The sequence below is a fragment of the Oryctolagus cuniculus genome, chromosome 5 (assembly GCF_051225735.1).
Source record: "Oryctolagus cuniculus isolate XC-2025 breed Fujian yellow rabbit chromosome 5, ASM5122573v1, whole genome shotgun sequence".
Taxonomy (NCBI): domain Eukaryota; kingdom Metazoa; phylum Chordata; class Mammalia; order Lagomorpha; family Leporidae; genus Oryctolagus; species Oryctolagus cuniculus.
The window spans coordinates 75,887,271-75,904,275 of NC_142871.1; the positions used below are offsets into that span (position 1 = coordinate 75,887,271).

Consider the following 17,005-nt stretch of genomic DNA (forward strand, 5'->3'; position numbering starts at 1 on the left):
AATAATGTAGTTGGGAAAACCCATATAAAAATATAAGGCCACTGTGATGTTACATTTATACTACAATCAGATATCCGGACATTGGGCTAACACAGAGAAAGAGCATTTGTTCTAGGCAAGAATATTGGAGATGTCTAGTAAATAAACTGACAGCTATCCTCAGTCTTAAACTGTTCAAAATTGAAGTATTGAAGTTTTCCCTTGGACTACTTTGAAAAGTTTAGGCTGTTTTCAAACTGTAAAACAGAAAAAGATTAAGACCATGGGAAAACATCTACAAATCACAGTTTTGCTTAATGATTTTTTTTTTACTTACAATCTGTTAAAATTACACAATATCTACATTTCTTACATTTTGTGGTTTAGGCTCAAAATGTTACATAAAATTTCTCAATTTCTTAAATTGTCCTATGCTATATCCCATGTAGTCTAAATTAAGTAAGGAAAACTCTAGTATTGTACATTAAGTATAATATATTTGCTCCAAAATTTTCCTTTTTCATTTCTATTTTAGGAGTAGATTCATAAATCTCAGATATCACATGTTGGGAGCATTCCATCATTCGGGAGTCACCAGGACAAACATATATCATACTATAGATAGGGAACTTTTCTAAACTAGTATTTATTGAAGTCTTTTATCACTGTGGGAAGGCAATTTCCTATGGGTTTACCACATTTTTGCATATTGTATGAAAGAATCATTGATTACCTGTGTTCTGAACTATTTCTAAAAGATGTTTGTAAAGCAAGCCGTCCTGGAACATAGAAGTGGCATTTCTTTCTGAAGCAAAAGGAGTAATGCTTACTGCCCAATAAAATTTTCATATTCTTTAAATTCAGAATCCTTTTATTGCAATGCATCTGTATCATTAGATCTGCTTCATGCTTCTTGTGGAAATCATGGCTCAGGAAACCTGTGTAGAAGTGCTGATACCCATGCTACTGATATTACTGTAAACAATGAAATGTTCATCTCTGACCTAGGAGCCTAACGTCTTCTACCATCATCCCTTTCACTTTAATTTACAACTAGAAACAACTCATATTCTTCAGATATTCTGATAATACTAGCCATAGGATGAAATGCTAAAAAAGATGTCTTTTTCCTTCTGAAAGAGGAAAGATAAGACACTGCAGATAATTTATGGGATTAGTAGAAGTCTATGGCGATCCTTAGCAAAACTGTGCACTCAATTATATGGTAAACAGGCAATAAATAATGAGGAGGAATAAAGGAGGCCATTTTAGACTAACTATCAGGAAATAAGTAAAGTATAGATTCTAGAATGCTAGAATGCTGTCCTGATCATTGATATTTCCCCTAGAGTAGAAGGACTTCCTTACTAATCTGGAGGCCTGTCTCAGATCTGTAGCATTGTAACAACTAGCACTAAGACTTGTACTTGTTAAGCTTGGGTCTTTATAATAGAAAGGGCCTGCCTCCTTTCAGACAGTAGAGAGACAAACAAAAACACTGAGTGGGAAAGATGGGGAGCTTCATAACCAGAAACCAGATGAGTCATTAGAACCTTGACTGGCTCACCTGGGAAAGGAGGGGCATTGAATTAGTTGACTGCTAAGGAATAATGGTATATTTCATGGTTAAATCTCTTCTTCATTCCATAAAGGCTATTTTAGATTCATTTCTAAGTGACAGTAAAATCTCTCACAGTTTTTTTTTTTAATTTTTTTTTAACTTTTATTTAATGCATATAAATTTCCAAAGTACGACTTATGGATTACAATGGCTTCCCCCCCATACCGTCCCTCCCACCCACAACCCTCCCCTTTCCCACTCCCTCTCCCCTTCCATTCACATCAAGATTCATTTTCGATTATCTTAATATACAGAAGATCAGCTTACTATACATCAAGTATGGATTTCAACAGTTTGCTCCCACACAAACATAAAGTGAAAAATAATAGATGATTTTTTTTTAAATGATGATGAAATCAGAGCAGACCTATTGTCATGTTTAATCCCAGTGAGAGTCAAGTTGGGAATTGATAATTTCTTTTTTTTTTTTTTTTTTTTTTTACAGAGGATCAGTTTAGTATGCATTAAGTAAGGATTTCAACAGTTTGCACCCCCATAGAAACACAAAGTGAAATATATTGTTTGAGTACTCGTTATAGCATTAAATCTCAATATACAGCACATTAAGGATAGAGATCCTACATGAGGAGTAAGTGCACAGTGACTCCTGTTGTTGACTTTACCAATTGACACTCCTGTCTATGGCATCAGTAATCTCCCTATGCTCCAGTCATGAGTTTCCAAGGCTATGGAAGCCCTCTGAGTTCTCCGACTCTTATCTTGTTTAGACAAGGTCATAGTCAAAGTGGAGGTTCTCTCCTCCCTTCAGAGAAAGGTACCTCCTTCTTTGATGACCTGTTCTTTCCACTGGGATCTCACTCGCAGAGATCTTTTGCCAGAGTGTCTTGGCTTTCCATGCCTGAAATACTCTCATGAGCTTTTCAGCCAGCTCCGAATGCCTTTAGGGCTGATTCTGAGGCCAGAGTGCTATTTAGGACATCTGCCATTCTATGAGTCTGCTGAGTATCTCACTTCCCATGTTAGACCACTCTCCCCTTTATTTACTCCATTGGTTAGCGTTAGCAGGTACTAGACTTGTCTATGTGCTCCCTTTGACTCCCAGTCCCTCCACCATGACCAACTGTGAACTGAAACTGATCACCTGGAACAGTGAGATGGCATTGGTACATGCCACCTCGATGGGATTGAATTGGAATCCCCTGGTATGCTTCCAACTCCACCACTTGGGGCAAGTCAGCCTGAGCATGTCCCAAATTATACATCTCTTCCCTCTCCCATTCCCACTCCCATGTTCAACAGGGATCACATTTCAGTTAATTTTTAATACTTAATAATAACTGTGCATCAATTACAGAACTAAACCAGTCATATTAAGTAGAACAGATAAAAAAACTACTAAGAGGGATAATGTATTAAGTTGTTCATTAACAGTCAGGGCTATGCTGATCAAGCCACCGTTTCCCATAGTGTCCACTTCACTCCAACAGGTTTCCCTCTTGGTGTTCAGTCAGTCGTCACCGATCAGGGAGAACATATGGTATTTGTCCCTTTGGGACTGGCTTATTTCACTCAGCATGATACAAGTGAGTCCTTGCTGCTATAAAGGAGTTGTAATCCTCTTGTTGAGATTTTCCTGAGAGACAAATGATAGATGAAGCGTTTCCCCCCATATTGAAAAACACTGCCTCCTAGACAATGAAAAAGAAACCTATATAAATTCTCAAGGGCTCTGGAAGTAAGTAAAAAAACCACCAAAAAACTCCTATCCCTAATTGTAAAATTACTGAGATATTATATACAGAGTGGAGGAGGCTAAGGCCTTAGATTAGGGTAGATTCATTAAAGAAAATCATCACTGTGTAAGCCTTAGATTAGGGTAGATTCATTAAAGAAAATCATCACTGTGTAAGCCAACACTGAGTCAGCTTTAGATTGTAGAAACCATGCCCCAGAAGAAAGAGGAATGTGACTGTAATTTCTGAGTCAACAATTTCCCAAGAATGAAAGAGAGGATGTCATCCATGAGAATAGTACTCCCAATATGGAGTATTGTCCAGAAAAAATATTCAAAGTTAGTTTTTTCATGCCATGAGTGGCTGCCATATTACTTGAAACTGAAGGTACATATGAAGCCTTCCTCATACCCTGCTCTCTCATTCTTCTCTGCCCCTTCTCTGTGATCTCAGATAATTTAAACAGAAACATGAAGCCAAATTATCCCTATCCCCAAAGGTCATCAAAGGACAGATGCACACATCCAGGTATATTGACTTTAGGGAGGTGACAAGTAGAACTTTTAGAATATGTTGGATATGGACACCCAAGTCACCTTTAGAAAAAGATCATTTTAAGCACCATGAACCATGGTAAAGGTGAACTAATGTGATCTTGTGGATGACATCTTTTGGATCCATTCAGTGAACTGTTACTTCTACTGTTTTTCTGATTGCATAGTAGGAATTGTGTTGTACACACACACACACACACACACACACACATATATATATATATACTTTGTCATCTATTACATGCCTGAGAAGATTATCAAACTGGAAAAGGCCACATGCTAATGGAACATTTAAATCACTTTCTAGTCTTCCTCTCTATGTTTTCCCAGTTGGTCCAAAGGAAATAGCTTGAAATCCCAGGAGGTAAAAAGGAAATCATAGATTTGAAGTTAACATAGGTAGTAATAAATATGATACCTAATGCAACTACACTGAATGGCCAGTGAAAAAGATTAATAAAAATTGGAATCTTAGGATGGATTATCACCAACTAAATCCAGTTGTTAAATCCAAAGCCTCAGTTGTTCATGTTACTGAATCCATTGGATAGACTAAATTCTTGACATGCTATCTTAAACTGTGCTAATGCCATATTTTCTATTCTATTAGCTTCTGAGGACAAAGAGCAAGTTACCTTGGTGACCACCAGTACACGTTTGCAGTAACCCCTCAAATTACTAGAAGATAACACCAAGGGTATCTAAAATCCCTCTTCCATTTGCCATCAGCAGTAGGTGCTATAATGAGACAGCTTTAAGGACAGAGGTAATGTCCTGTTGAAAAGCATCTCAGAAATCTCCATTGCCATGGCATTGACTATGGTGTTATCACACTTCTATCAACTACAGGAACTGACAACCCCAGACAAAATTCAGACCTCTGTTCATCAAATAGTATTGTGTGGCTATATGGGCAGAGTCATAATGTTTTATCCATCTAGTAGTCAAATAAACTTGCTATTCATTCTCAATTACTTCTTACTGAATCAGCATCTAGCTTTTGGGGATGGAATATGCTTTGTTTGGAAATTCTACTTGGATCTTTTTATTAAATAATTTTAAAAAATCAGCATCCACTGAGTGAGGTACAAACTAACTCACTGTTAGAAGTTATCCAAGGGCCGGTGCTATGACACAGTGTGTAAAGCTGCTGCCTGCAGTAATGGCATCCCATATAGGTACTGGTTCAAGTCCCGGCTGCTCCACTTCCGATCTAGTTCTCTGCTATGGCCTGGGAAAGCACAGAAGATGGCCCAAGTCCCTGGGCCCCTGCACCCGTGTGGGAGACCTGAAAGAAGTTCCAGGCTCCTGGCTTCAACCTGGCCCAATCCTGGCCACTGCAGCCATCTAGGGAGTGAACCAGCAGGTGGAAGACTTCTCTCTCTCTGTCTCTCTCTCTCTGTCTCTCTCTCTCTGTCTCTCTCTCTCTCTCTCACTCTCCCACCCTCCCTCCCTGCCTCTATCTCTATAACTCTGTCTTTCAAATTAAAAAAAAAAAAGTTATTCAATAGGCTATGGACTGCTATCTACATTTGGGGCCCCTCATGCCTAAATAATCTGTGAGCTACAAGTCTGTGGACAATGATTTTTCTCTTTTAAGTCTCTGGAAAAGATAAGCAGCCTCAACTTGTAGACACCCTCTAGGTTTTAGACTGGTCACCTGCCCTGCATGCAAGATACACTCCTATCAGGTATGTCCCTATTGAAAAATGGCTATTAGCTTGCTACAGGGCCCTTGTCAAAACTGAACTCTTGGCCTATAGAGGCCTTGCAGCTGTCATTTTGGGATGGGTCAAGACAGAGTTAATGACTAGCAAGGTGAGAGAGTATCTTATGAACTTTGCTTACAAAATGGAAATAGTATATTCAAGCCCACAGTTCCCAGCTCTCCAGTGTCATCTCAGATTTACATGAAAAAATGACTGTCTCAAACTGCTGCAGGGGCCTTAAGTTTGACCATCCGCTACATCTGCCATCCCGAAACAGCTCTGATCATGAATGCATCTGTAGTTCCCTTGATCACAACAAAAAATGCATTGTAAATAGCAGGTGATGGTCCCAACTTCTGAATTCCCAAGCACAGTACCTAATAACACCTCTGGATGTCTTTTCCACTCCTGTGGAAAAGTGGCTCTGTAGCCACTTCTTAATCACCCAGTGGGAGAAGAAAAATGTCACCAGCCTATGAGTGGACAAAGGAGACACATTGGATTGGCAGCTTTGATGCAGTCCTTTCAAAGCAAGGAAGCACAACTAACAGCCATATTTCTTGTAACTCATCTCTTACCAAAGGTTTTCCTATTTCCCCCAATGATATACAATTATATTGTTTTATCTAGCTACATCACTGTCTAGATATAAAACATGTTGTAAATATAAAGTAGTATAGAATCCATAAAACAAAGCCAACAACTTATGAGTCAGATTTTCCCCTTAGAGATAAAAATCTAACACTTTTGTCTTCTTGGAAAATAAACAATGAAACTAAATGAATCAGACTCTTCACATGTATGAGTTATTCCTGTAGCATCATTCAGACACCTTCCAAAGCTGTTTTGGGCCATTATTTTTATAATAAAAATATTAATAATTTCAGCTATTATGAAAATACATATTCAGTCCTTGTTCTAGCTTGGATGGCATGTAATGTTAAAATGTGGCTCTATAATTTTTCTCAATTTAATTTGTGACTATACATTTTATCATCCCAGCTCTAAGTCATTTTCCTTCTCTATCACTCAGTTGTAACTACATAATAAATGTGCATTATCAGAATGAATATGATACAAAGATTTTAAATTACCTTGTAAGTTTATTTCTATGTTCTTAAAGTAGTCTGTAAATTGTCTTTCCATCTTCTTAAAAAGGCAGAGAGAGATAGAAGGACAGCTCTTCCATCTGCTCGTTCACTCCCCCAAATGACTGCAATGGCCAGCTCTGGACCAGGCTGAAGCCAGGAACCTGGAACTAATAGAGCCATCACCTGTTGCCTCTCAGGGTGCAGATTAGCGGGAAACAGGAATGGACAAAGGAGCCAAGACTCAAACCTAGGCACTCCAGTATGGGGTGCAGACATCCCAAGAAGCATCTTGTAACCACTGCATCAAATACCCATCCAGGGAAAATGGTTCATAAGCTTCACCCCTCCCTGTGAATGTTCCTTGAATATACAGAGTTTTCAAAAGACAGTCGTGGCATTTCAAATGTATGTTCAATGTTCATAAGTTGTTTCTGGTTTTTTTGTTTTGGGTTTTTTATTTGTTTGTTTTTTTAGAAAATTATCCTATAACCTATAAGGACTGACTTGACAATTGGGTTCATTAGTATGGGACTCTCTATATTTGTTATACTAATTAGTACCTGCATTATTTAAAAAAATCTTTGGAATTAATATAGGATGCTATAGAAATAAATGCTTTTTAAAGTTAACTAGGTTACTTTTGTGTCAAGCCTTAGTATGGTCATTTTATTTTTCTCTAGCAGTAACATGGTGGCTGTCATAGGTTAAAGGCAGCTGGTATCTCATGGCTTTTTCCTGTTTTTTTCTTATCTGTCTCTCCAGTAAATTCTGAGCTGTTTGAGAGCCTATATTATATTCACTCATGCATCCATGGCCATCACTTGAGCTCTTGCCATGTAGTAGGACTTCAGTAAATAAGGCTGAAAAGCACTCCAAAGAAATTGGGTCATAGGAGCCTTGGGGATGTATTTCTTCTTTCAGCCAAATTTGCATCTTAATTGATTGAAAGAAGGCCAATTCCTAAGACAAGTTTTCCTCCTCAGCTTTTGAACTAGTCACCCAGGAGTCTGAGATCACATATTCCCCCAACTTCCACCAAATCAGGCATACAAAGATGATGCACTGTTGTTTTAGCTAGTGTAACTGAGATACCAATCTATATCACTAGGTTACTCTTTCTAGGAGAGGTGACACTAATGAGCCACCTTCACCATCAGTGTCTTAGAAAATTTATTTTAACAAGTAATGATGATGGCTCTTCATTAGTCGTTCACTTTCATTGATCCCTCTGGCCATCAGTGAAGAGAAAGCTAAAAGTGCCAGGGCTTTCAACATGGACTTGGACCCTTGTGAAAAAAATTTATTCCCCTTGTCTATCATAGACTACACAGTCTATGAAAACAAATAAATAAATAATATATGAATGCCCAAATTTTCTCTGTGGTGACATAAAGATTGAGTAAGCACAGAGATGAAAATATAAGTAACTATAAGTTCATTTCCACTGCTTTGCTTTGCTTATAAAAAAACACAATCTGTTTTTTAATATTTTCAGACAACTGTCCATAAAGTTAAAATGGAACTGTTCATGACATACTATTACCATAAAACAAAAACTTATATTGTTTGAGTGAAGAATTTATAAGGAAAATTTTGCAAAAATGTTATTAGGTGGAATACTTACAGTTTAATATTAAAAGTATGTCCCAAGCTTTAATCTGAAAGTGGCGAAGGGTGAGCAGAAACACTGGGCTGGTTACTTTCAACTATGATGGCTACAAGACAAAATAATAAGATGCTCCCTGAATATACACAGGCCCTTTATTTTGTTTCATTTCTGGTTTTCTTCACTACTAAAGCCGATTTCTCCCTTATTACCATCATATAATAAAATAAGGAAGAAAAACTGGCTTTTCTTTTATAGAAAGTTAGATACAGCATAGTCAGGACAGCTGGTTTATCTCTATTAAGTACACAATAGTATGCCAACTAATTTGTAAAATGATATAAATGAAATACTCTATATTTCTCAATGATATTTAAGTTTTGTGATTCCTTCTATTAAGAATACCAATGCTGTGTTTGTCACTAAATGAATAAAAGAATATTTCACAAGTCTGCCATATGTAAAATCAAATAATTTAAAGGTGTCTTTCTGTAGGAGTTTTAATTGTATTAAATCATCTTGATAGTTTTGATTAGTTCATTTTGCATATTTGTTCCTTGAAAATGATTTTTGCTAAATATTCCTTCTTTTATAGAATGAAGATAGAAATAGAACATTTGTGAACATTTATGTAATAATTTGAAACATGAAAGAGCAACTTGAGGACAACTGTGAATTTACAAAATTTGCATTATATAATATATAAGCTGTGCATTTATAAATAAAAATGCAAATAACCACAGTTCATTAATTCATCAACCAGTGTAAACAAATATATACTACTATTAAGCTATGAGAATACTGTGTTTATCTCGTGACAGATTCATTTTGGCTTCTAAGACACCAAAGTACTTTATCTGATACTGTGATCTGAGGTGCTTTTCTTCTTTCAAGGTTTTGGTTTCAAACATTTGTAAAACTTCATTTTGTTTAATTAGTCAGGTAGACTGCATAAAATAATCTGCCTGTGATCCCTAGGTTGTGTTGAAAAAAATCAACCACTGTTTAAGAAAAAAAGTTGTATTTTTATTCCTGTAATTAAAGAAGAATTTCTCAAAATCCAAGTTAGGAAACAGCTGTTACCACAAATGCCAAAATAATAGAACATCCATTGAGTTAATCCTCACTTGAATAAAGAATTTGAGTATCTATAGATTTTATTCTTTCCATTTATCTCTCTGTTCTTGATGCTTTTTCTTCCTCAATTCTTCTCTCTCTTTCCACCACACACACAAAGTGAAAATAATTGCCCATGAAAATATTCAACTAATGACAACTTGTCAATGAGATAATTTACATAATTTCCACAATTTAAAATTCCTCTTTTTCTTTACTATTGAAAATACTTAGGTTAGACTTATCTTTTAGTAGTATGTAATTATGAGCAATATAAGACAGGCTTTAATATTTCTATAAATATGCCATTCCAGTATTGGAATACCTTTTACCCCATGTGTTGCACATAATTGTTTCACATAATCTTATTGATAACAATAGCATTCAATACAGAAATATTTTATCTCATCTCACTAAGAATGTTTACATGAATTTCATTCATAATTTATAGCAGATTATTTTCATTCTTATAGCTATTTCTGAGGTCATTTTAATATTTCCAAAATTAATTAGAATTATGTTATGATGCACTTCCTTGAACTGATCATTCACAAAATTATGAACAATAAATGATCACAGTCAGCATTACACCTTACTTTCTCTTTTATTCAACTGGGTTGTATCTTTTCCAAGACTGATTCAGTATTATTATACATACTGTGCATGCTAATCATCCCACTGTTATTAAAGAATAGATATATTTAGAGAAAAAAATAAATAATCTTTTCATTCAGCTCTTAACTTACCTACTAAACACCTACAAAGCCACATGTGACTATTTGAAGTAATTGCAAGTTTAAATACATAGTTCAAATCTCTTAGTAAAACATTATATTTAACAAACCAACATTTCCAAAATAGAAACCCAACAATAAAGTCATTATTCTTAACCCCTCCTAACCCTTGATGCAGCTGTCTACATTTATGTGAAACTTTCCCCTTGTCATTGTTTTTTGCCTATGTCTATACAAGAAAAGAGAATGCCCTGGATACGGCTTGATAGTAACAAAACAGGCAAAGAAATTTCTGACATTGGAGAAAGTGAGACTTTAAGACACTTCCCATTAAAAAAACAAAAACAAAAACAAAATCCTAGATTATTACTCAACTTTCCCTTCCTGCTTGTGTAGGGTGAGGATGCATCTCTCTCTCTCTCAACCAGCTACAAGAGTAAGAATAACAATTTAATTCTTAGTGACCTGAATGTTTATAAGAATAAAATAATAAAACATCAGGAATTTTTGTTCACACATGCATACCTAAACGTGGCATCTTTTAAAGTTTCTGACATTTATTTCTATATAGTCTTACCTGTATTGCTTGGAACACAAGCCCTATGACCAAGGATTCTATAAAGTAACATGTCATGCCAAAATCAGTGCATTTTTATATTTTATCTTAAAAATGAAATCATAAACCATGTAGGATTATTTTCAATTTTTAAGATTTCAATACAAGGGGTACAAATTTTAATATTAAAATGCTCCCTCTCTATGGTCATTCACTTCCTCGGTACCCTTGGCCATATTCATTCACTGAACACAACTCCCTATTTCCTTTCAAACAAATGAGAAATAGTAAGACGGTAAACATGGTTTCAGAGGAAAGGTTGCCGTCTTAAGGAAACTTCTACAGAAATCCTGTCTCCAGGCAAAGACTCTACACAAGACCAGAGCACCCAGATAGCGCCTGGAGCTTCTTGGTGCAGTGTTTCCTAATCCTTCCACATCCCTTTCTTAGCCACTAAACCTAAAGAAAAACACGGGCTTTGGCTTATTGCAGTGTCGAAGAAGATTTAAAGGAGTAAGTTTGGTGCCACTCTCCTCTTCAGGAAAAAGCTTTTTATCCTCAAGAGTCGCTGAGCTTTGGGTAGGTATGTTGCAGAAGGGAATTTACCAGGCAGGTGCTCCTTTCTCAACCTGGGACTAAGACCAATCTCGGAGGACGAGGTAACATGAGGGCATTCTGTCCCCCACTAACTAAGACGCCTGTATATGAATAGAAGGAATCTATGCAGTGCAAACAGTTGTGTGCTTTAAAACAATAATGACAAAAAGTTTAGTCGCAAAGAGATTGTTTTTGTCTTTCTTTTTTCAAGCTTAAACATATCCACAACAACCCAGGTGCTAAGAAACACGGTAACTATACGCTAGCCAGGACCACAGAGCGGCTATGTCAATTTCTTGAGGTAGCTTAGTGTCCAGGGATGAGGTCAGGATTCCCCGAGAGGACCACGCTGGAGCCAGGCTTTGGGGAATGAGGCAAGGTGGGTCAGGGGCGGACTTTGGGCAGGCTTTGTCAGTGCGAGATCGGGTGAAGGGCGGCTTCGCGCGCTGCCAGAAGAGGGAAGTCAGAGGAGGAGACTTGGGAGGTGGCGAGGGCAGAGATGACCCTGTTTGGAGACACTGCTCCTGCCACTGTGGAAGCCCCGGTAGCTGGAAAGGAGAGGGTTCAGGTGGCCAGCAGGTGGAGTTAAAAGCAAACATCCCCTCGGGGACCACAGAGTGCACCCTCCCGAGACCTTCTGCCTCGAGGTTGGAGAATCACAGCAGGTGGTTTGCGTTTCCTCCCAAATCAAAAGATGCTCCTTGGGTGCCAAGCCCTAGTTCCGGAGCCCCGGGGCTCCGCTTTCTACTCACCAGTGCTGAGGGGAACGCGCCATCCGGGGAGCGCGGGAGGGTTGCGCGCCGCAGGCGGCAGGCAGGGCCCGGCGGCGGTGGCGGCGCTATCCTAGGAGCGAGACTGAAGTCGAGGGACGCCGAGGCAGCAAGAGTGGCGGCCGGGGCGCAGCGAGCCGCGGGCAGGGAGAGCGCTGCGTCCGGAGCTGCTGCGCCGCGCGCGCGCTCTGCCCATCGCCGGCTGTGCTGGAGCGGCTACGGCTGCTGCCGCCCGAGCTGAGGGAGGCGAGGGGGAGGGGAGGAGACACGCGGTAGGAAGGGAGGGGAGCCAGAGAGGGAGCGAGGAGAAGAGCGAGGGGGAGAGGGGAGATGATCACCCGGAGTTGGGAAAGGATAAGGGGGCGCACACGAGCCCGGCAAAGGTTCCCACTCGAGACGCTCGTGGAGGGGGAAATCGAGAATGAGGCGATGAATCTCCCCCGCCCCCACCTACCCACCCTCCTGCTCCCTTCGCGCCCTTTCTTTGGGCTGTTCCTCCCCGGGCTCAGGCTGGGGGATGCCCAGGCTCGCCGCAGCCGGGGCTCCAGCGCCCTAGTGGGAATGCCGAGCCCGGCAGGCAGCCGCGACAGCTCTCCGCGCCGCTGGCCTGTGGCACCTGTGCGCGCACACAACGCCGCTCTCTCCATTGCGGCGGCTCCCACAAGCGATCTGCGGGCTTCCGCCCTCGCTCTCTCCCCTTTCTGGTTAGATTATGATCATGTTTGTGCATCCATGACATCTGTGTAGCTCCCCATCGCTGTTTGTTTCCCTGGGGCTGTTTGGCACCGGCTGTCCGGCCAGAAGGTGCTGGCGGGGAGCTTCAATGCAGGCAACCATCGCCCCTAGGAGCTGTTGCCTGGACAGGAGTGGCTGTTTGTTTGCCACCGGGGTTGACCAGCTAAGGAGGTAAATTGGGCTCATTTGCCTCTGACTCTGATCTCAGTGATCCAGGGAGGTTGTAAGTGTGAAGGGCATGGTGCTTGGTTCCCCTCCTCCCTTTTCCCAACATCTTAAAAAGAGGGGGTGGAGGGGCACGACTCAGCCGTTTAACCGAAATATTTCTCGATCTCATTATTGCGGAGTTTTTCATTTTCCTTAGGGTTTTCCTAGGAGTGGATTGTGTTTGCTCTCTTGGGTTGTAAATCAGTCTTGCATATTCACAATGACTCACAGTGGAATAGATGTTGTACTTAGCGCCCTTTCTACTCAGGAGATCCAGGGAGTGAATTCAAACATTCAGTAAATATAAAAACAATCGGGACATTATTGACTGATTTCCATGAACCATAATTTTGTTTCACAATCTTCACGTGGTAGTTCGGGACAGGCAGGAGACAAGTAGAGTCTATGTAAAAGATATGACTAGAAAAAAAAAAAAAAGAAGTCTAGTGTAACTCTCCTCGAATAACTGAATGCATAAGGTGATCCAGTTACTCCCCGTCAGCACGCTGGAAGGAAAAGGGTTCTGATTTTTGTTTTTGTTGTTCTGTTTAAAAATTGAAGTAATCGTTCAGTTAGTGAAGCGTCAGTTCTTCAAAAAGTCCTAAGATTCTTAGTCTCTAGAAGAAATAAATTAGGCATTGTAGCTTACATAATCGTGTCTTACATAACAAATGCACTCAGTAAAATAAGTGCACTCTCGATTGTAAGCGCAGTGTGAAAAGACACTTTCAATGCAATAAATGATATCCAAATGTTGATGAATAGCCTCTAGATCTTCCCGTATGCACTCACATGAGAACAAAAGCGCTAGTGAGAAAGCACCATTTGATGGTCTGGGGATTCTAGTTTGCCAGACTCTTTCCTATTGACTCTTTCTCCTAACAGAAAGGTTTGGTTTCACAACTACCTAATGCCCCGAATGACAGGAACAACTTCCAATAAGGAAACAACAGAATTAAACTCTCCCAGTACAGCTCAGCTTTAAAAGGCCAGTGTTACTGGCTCCAGAGGTCCAGTGGTGCACACGCAAATTCACCAGCTATTATTCTTTCCAAGAAGACTATAGAAGTAAAATGGTTGGTGGAGACCTGCAGATCATTTCAGCTGCCTGAGTCTTTTCAATGGTGTGTGTGTAACAGGTGAACAGTAAATTTTACAAATGTGAGAGGCAACTTGGGCAGGAGGGTGGTTACCAAAGGTTAATTAAATCTCAACTTTTCTCATCCCTGATTAGAATATTTCTCATCCATGCCTTCCTAAAGTAATTCACCTTTGAGAATTTTTATTATATTCTTCCTATATTTGATTATGCAGCTGTAATAACCATACCTGTGTAGTCCCATTTTATGGCCAAAGTGATGTATAAAAAACGCAAACTAGAATCCCTTAAAGTCAGGCAAACAGAAAGGATAACAGTTACAGCAAAGCAAGACAAGCTTCCAACTCCTCACTCCATTTACCTCCCGGACCACTTGGCCCACCAGAGACAAGAACGGGATGATAAAAGATGGAATGACATTCTAATTTTCCTGCTGGAGGATTCGGATTTCAATTTAGATGCTCAGGCTGGGTGAAAACGTTCCTGTCACCTCTGCCACAGCATTCTCTTCATTTTACGTGCCTTGCCCCTTCTGCGTCTCAGTACATGTCACATTGTGTTATGCATCACAACATGGGAAGCCAAAAGTAAATTCATTAATGAAATAAAAGCTTTGTTTTAAATATTGTCCTTCTGAATTTACTTAGTTAAAAACAAATTCTCACACTGATATTTTCTGACATCAGAAAGATTCAAATTCTATATTTGAATAATTACAGCATAAATGCCAAATAATAGTTAGGAAAAGAAATACCATGCCTTTATTTAGTGAATGCATATTTTATGAACACAGCCTATGGCCAGGCATCACGTTAGGTTCCAGGGATGATACAACAAGAAAATAGTTGTCTGTGCCTTTGTAAGGCTTAGTAGGTCACTATCCAATAATAAAGATCAGTGATAATAATGCTCATGATGATGATTGCAAGCCCCCAAAAGAAATATAATTAAATTGTTAAAATAAGAGGATTAAGAAAAATGAAGACAGCATCAGCCTCTATTATAGTCACTTTTTATGTGAACTGTTGAAAAACAGCAAGATTGCGGCCGGCGCCACAGCTCACTAGGCTAATCCTCCGCCTTGCAGTGTCGGCACACCGGGTTCTAGTCCCGGTCAGGGCGCCGGATTCTGTCTCGGTTGCCCCTCTTCCAGTCCAGCTCTCTGCTGTGGCCCGGGAGTGCAGTGGAGGATGGCCCAAGTGCTTGGGCCCTGCACCCCATGGGAGACCAGGAGAAGCACCTGGCTCCAGCATGGTGCGCTGGCCGCAGCGCGCTGGCCGCTGCGGCCATTGGAGGGTGAACCAATGGCAAAGGAAGACCTTTTCTCTCTCTCTCTCACTGTCCACTCTGCCTGTTAAGAAAGAAAGAAAGAAAGAAAGAAAGAAAGAAAGAAAGAAAGAAAGATCGGTCGGTCAGCAAAGAAAGCCACATTTGTTCCAGCGTAAGGAAATAATCATTATTTATTAGGTTAGGGAAAATTTTGCTAACCCTTAACTTTTAAAAGTAAATATCTTGGGTAGCATTGTGACACAGCAGGTTATATTGCCACTGCAACACAGGCATTCTACTTTAAAGCACTTGGCTCAGGTCTCAGCTGCTGCACTTCTGATCCAACTCCCTACTAATGTACCTCAGAAAGCAGTGGAAGACGGTCTAAGTGTCTGGGCCCCAGCACCCACGTAGGAGACCTGCATGGACTTCTAGTCTTCTGGTTTTAGCCTAGCCTAGCCCTGGCCATTGCAGCCATTTGGGGAGTGAATGAGCAGATGGAAGATTACTTTCTTTCTCTGTCTCTTCCTGTCACTCTGGGGAGAAATATAGAATAATAAATGTATTTGAGGTTTTAGAGATTTATTAAAAATATACATAATGTAATAACTAGTACTCAAACAGTATTTTTCACTTTATGTTTCTGTGTGGGAGCTAACTGTTGAAATCTTTACTTAATGTATGCTAAACTGATCTTCTGTATATAAAGAGAATCGAAAATGAATCTTGATGTGAATGGAAGGGGAGAGGGAGTGGGAAAGGGGAGGATTGCGGGTGGGAGGGACATTATGGGGGGGAAGCCATTGTAATCCATAAGCTGTACTTTGGAAATTTATATTCATTAAATAAAAGTTAAAAACACACACACACAAATATACATAATGTGATTAGCACTGCTGAATATATGGATTAATTTTGGCAAGAAATTTATCAAAAATTATCAGCTTTCCTTTTGTCCTCCTAAGGAACACACAAAGGAATCAAGAAGAGTTAAGAAGAAAGGACCCTACAAATTCCATTTTCAGCAAATGTGCAATTTCTAAAGTACCTCTCTGAGATACCAAAACTTTGGAGGTCAATGAGAAGTCTCAGACGAGAAAGTAGTAGGAAGGGCAGAGCATGGGCCCAATGATATCTAGTCTTGGAATGGACCAATACAAGTGACAAGAGTCACTTGGATTTGAAAATTTTATTTTCCTTGGTTGCAACAATGAATTCAGAAAGTGGAATTGGGTGTAGCTGCAAAAGTAGGAAGAATGGAAGAAGCATATTTTGTGTAGAGAGAACTGAGTTGTGGCTTTTTCACAAACCCTAAGAAAATACAATTTTATAAGGCAAGTTACTCTGATTGACTTGTGAAACTCATATTTCTTTTTGTGGCATTAAGTGTGGGGACTATAAGGAGTACAGCTGAAGACAGAAGTCCACCTGAATGTTTCCTATGGGCAGTGATAGAGGGTACACTAAGATGAGACAGAAAAGTGAGGTTTGTGGAAGACCATCCAGCTCTGTATCAACAGTGAAGACAGAACCTTTGTAATTCCCAGAAGGCTGTTTTCACCCTCTCCTTTTCCTAGTAAAACCAGATGAGAAAAATTTAACTCAGTTGTAATTGAAAAAAGAATTGACACAGTGTCACTACAAAAATAATACAGAAAAAAAGGCTAG

The 17,005-nt window shown here is 39.6% G+C and overlaps 1 protein-coding gene across 3 annotated transcripts in view; it reads right to left on the reverse strand.

The window, feature by feature from the left end:
- FUT9 (fucosyltransferase 9) overlaps window positions 1-12,887 on the reverse strand; it is a 219,567-nt gene extending 206,680 nt beyond the window's left edge. The window contains exons 1-3 of one of the 3 annotated variants that reach the window (XR_016233845.1): window positions 12,010-12,887; window positions 8,273-8,363; window positions 1,813-3,194 (exon numbers count right to left, since the gene is read on the reverse strand). The gene's annotated coding sequence lies outside the window, so the exon portion shown is untranslated. Of the gene's footprint in view, window positions 1-1,812; window positions 3,195-8,272; window positions 8,364-12,009 lie in introns of those variants that run through there. The other 2 variants (XM_070073764.2, XM_070073763.2) reach the window with 2 other exon arrangements.
- Window positions 12,888-17,005: the final 4,118 nt, after the last annotated feature.